General features: G+C 47.3%; 1 non-coding gene across 1 annotated transcript; it reads right to left on the bottom strand.

Moving 5' to 3' along the window:
* Nucleotides 1-292: 292 nt before the first annotated feature.
* On the bottom strand, nt 293-429 carry LOC114813116. Its single transcript, XR_003760727.1, has one exon. It is a non-coding gene; the product is annotated as a small nucleolar RNA SNORA7 (small nucleolar RNA).
* Nucleotides 430-3,501: the final 3,072 nt, after the last annotated feature.

Here is a 3,501-nt window from a genome sequence, read left to right as displayed (position 1 = left end):
CTTTTTCTGTTTTGAATGATGTGTTGTCTTCTATTCTTGTCTTATGCCTTCGAGTCATATGTGTTGTCTTCTATTCTTGTCTTATGCCGTCGAGTCGTCTCCAATCCATAGCAACTCTATGGACACATCTCTCCCAGAACGCCCTTCTGCAATTGCACTGGAGGTGTATCCACAGAGTTTTCTTGGTAAAAATACAGAAGTGGTTTACCATTGCCTTCTTCCATGCAGTCAACTTGAGTCTCTGCCCTTGACTCTCTCCCATACCGCCACTGCCCAGCACAGGTGAGTTTTGACTTGTAGCAAATTGCCTTCCACTCGCTAGCCACTGCCCAAGCTAAGAATGGAATTGGTAGGCTCTGCTTGACACTCCCTCCCATAGTCAAGACTGGTAGAGTACTGGAAACTCTCCAGGTGTGACCCTGAAAGGGGATGTTTTCTATTAGCTACTAGTATTTCACCCCTCTTTCGGAGTGGATGAGTCCCCTGTTGGCGAAGCTCCCTGGTTTTGTCGGTCAGTCAATCATTTTTACTGAGTGCTTACTCTGGGCAGACCACTTGTACTAAGTGCTTGGGAGAGAGTACAATATAACAGATACATTCTCTGGCCACAGTGAGTTTACAGTCAATAGGAAGAGCCAGACATGAATATAAATAAATTACAACTATGTACAGGTATGTCGACAGGGGGCGGGGCCAAGATTAGAATCCAGGTCTACGAGTCCTCAATTCCTCCAACATCTTGAGGCACCCTTGGAGATGTATGGAAGATGCTCAAACCTTTGGGCTACCCTTATTTCTCGAGGCAAGTCAGGAAGGGGCTGCCTCCTCCCAAATGGCCCTGCCTGGGTTTTCCAAGGAGGAGCTGCCTCCAGGATTTCCTTGGGCCCACAAACCGTAGAAACCAGGATTGCATTCCCAACTCTTACAGCTGCCTGGTACTGACTGGTTTCTGCGGCAGTGGGATGTGGTTGCCTCAGGCTGCTTCAGACCTGGCTGTCACTGAGCACTGGTGGTCTCTGTTTTGGAAGTTGTCAGCCTTCGTTTTTATCATTTTTGAAGCTGGAATCCACAGCCTGCAGCCTGTTCATGCAACAAGAAAACGTTTAGGCGTTTCCCCTCCTGGGGCGTTGAGAAGAATGGTCTCCTGACTCCCAGACCTAAACCAAGCTATCTCTCGACACTGGTCTGAGCTTTGTGGCAAAATATTTACGCTGACCCACTTCAGAATGAATGGTTTTCTTCTACGGGAAAGTAACTCAAGAACCAACTGTTTCATCTGGATTTCGTAATGAGCACATAACTATAAAGCCTGGCTTTCCCTCCTTCTCTGGTTGTGCTCCATGTCCATCCAATTCTGGGGCTCTGTTCAAACACCAACAAACAAAAAAAAATGGTTTGAATGGTTGACTTACTGTCTGAAACCTGGTGGTAAACTGGGGAGAGAAGACAAGACTCATCAAATTTGGCCCCAGAAGCCACAACTGGAGGTCTCTGACTAGCTACTTGTGGTGGCCGGGGTGGAGGGATGCTTGGAAGAGTCTCAATCAATCAATCAGTGGTATTTATTGAGCATTTACTAATAAACTAAGTGATTAGGAGAATACAGTAGAATTAGCAGTCACATTCCCTGCCCATAATGAGCTTACAGTCTAGAATCTCCTTCCCTCTTCTGAACATTCCTTGTCTAAGGGTTTGCTCTTTATTTGTGCCTTCTGGTTTTCATCAAGCACCTGATGAGTGGCTTTTTCCTTTCCCACTACCGGAAGCAGCAGAATTCCACTGAGGAATGTCCCACCGGCTCCCTCCAGCACAGCCTCCCACTAGAGACTTGGGCCTGGTCTTCTCTGGATTCTAGCCTGCCTCCCATGCTCAGCTGTGCCTTGGATAAAGCAGGTGAAATCCTCCAGGCTCTTGTGAGCAAAGATGAATAGTGCTGACGTCAGCAGACAGTCAGTCAATCGTATTTATTGAGCGCTTACTGTGTGCAGAGCACTGTACTAAGTGCTTGGGAGAGTACAATGTAACTGGCAACTGTGTACTCATAGGGCAGACAAATAAAGTAGTTGTATGATGTTCAAGCTTGCCTTCAGCTTGCTCTCCCCAGTGGGAGGGGGGTCACAGTGGCAAAAGGCTTGTTCATAATGGGGTTAGCCGTCTTCCCCCGTCGCCTCAGGTGGACAATCACCCCGCTGAAACAGTTCCAATGCGCAGAGATAGAAAGACCGTCGTTTTCACGTGGTGGAGCTGAGCAGAGATCACATTATTCAGCATGGAGGCGGGTGGACTGTATTTTATCAGTTGACAGCTATTCCCTGGTTAGACAATCAAAATGCAGCTGTTCAGTGCAATTATGGGAAAATTCCACTAGCCGGAATATAAGGTGGGTCATCCTCAGATGAAAGGACTCAAAACTGGGGCAGATCCAGGCTGCAAATAAACACTGGATCCCTGACTCCTAAACAAGCTTTTCTCGCCTGCTTAAAGAGTCCAAAGCTAGATAACAGAGAGGGCTGGGGGTGAGGAGAGAGGTAGAGAAAGGAAGGACTTGCCTGTACCTTTCCACCGGTAAGGCCTCTGGACAAGGCTACAGGCTGTTCATCCTCTGTGGTTTTGGTGTGCGACTGATCTTCTGTCCGATCAGGTAGAATCTGGACTGTGGATTTTTAAGCAAACTCTAACCTGAATAGGACTTTGGCTAATAAGCATTAGGTGAACAGGTCCTTTTGGACTGAAATTTAGTTCATTCCAGCAGTGTTTATTTCTGGCATTGTTTTTTCATTCAGTCATATTTATTGAGCATTTACTGTTTGTAGAGCACTGTGATAAGCACTTGGGAGAGTACCATATAACAATAAACAGATGCATTCCCTCCCTTCAACAAGCTTATTGTCTAAAGTTTCCGGAGTTTGTGTTGTGATCCATATTGCCTCTGCTCATTTCAGTCCCAAACTGTTATTTCGGGAGAGGAAGTGCCTCTGCTCTACCTAATTGTACTTCCCAAGCGCTTAATACGGTGCCCTGCACACAGTAAGTGCTCAATAAATACGATTGAATGAATGGATGAATGCTCTTCTGGTGCACACTCAAGCTCAGCAGAGGTGGTATTGTCACTGGAGCAGTTGGATAGACTGCTCCAGGACACTAAGGGGTGGGGGCAGGGAGTCCTCCCCCCACCCCCTGTTTCAGGGGAGGAGGCCCTCCCACATCCCTTGGGGTGAAGATTACCATGAAGATTGGGGTCCCTAGATTAGCCCACCCAAAGGAGCACCTGGACTGCTGGGATTGTGATTTGGAAGAGGCGCTTGGCAATTAGTCTGTGCCTGGGAGTCCCTTATCTACTTGGAATTCTCCCCGTCTCCACAGAGGTCAGCATTGTAGCAGCAGCGAAGGGCCACTGATGTTGGAGGTAGTCATTTGTTGAGTGCTTTCTCTGAGCAGAGCACTAAACTCAGTGTTTGAGAGAGTACAATATAATAATATAACAGACATATTCCCTGCCCA

The sequence above is a fragment of the Ornithorhynchus anatinus genome, chromosome 6, assembly GCF_004115215.2.
Source record: "Ornithorhynchus anatinus isolate Pmale09 chromosome 6, mOrnAna1.pri.v4, whole genome shotgun sequence".
NCBI lineage: Eukaryota > Metazoa > Chordata > Mammalia > Monotremata > Ornithorhynchidae > Ornithorhynchus > Ornithorhynchus anatinus.
Note: the sequence above shows the minus strand (reverse complement) of the source record. Positions and strands in the feature narration are given on the sequence as shown.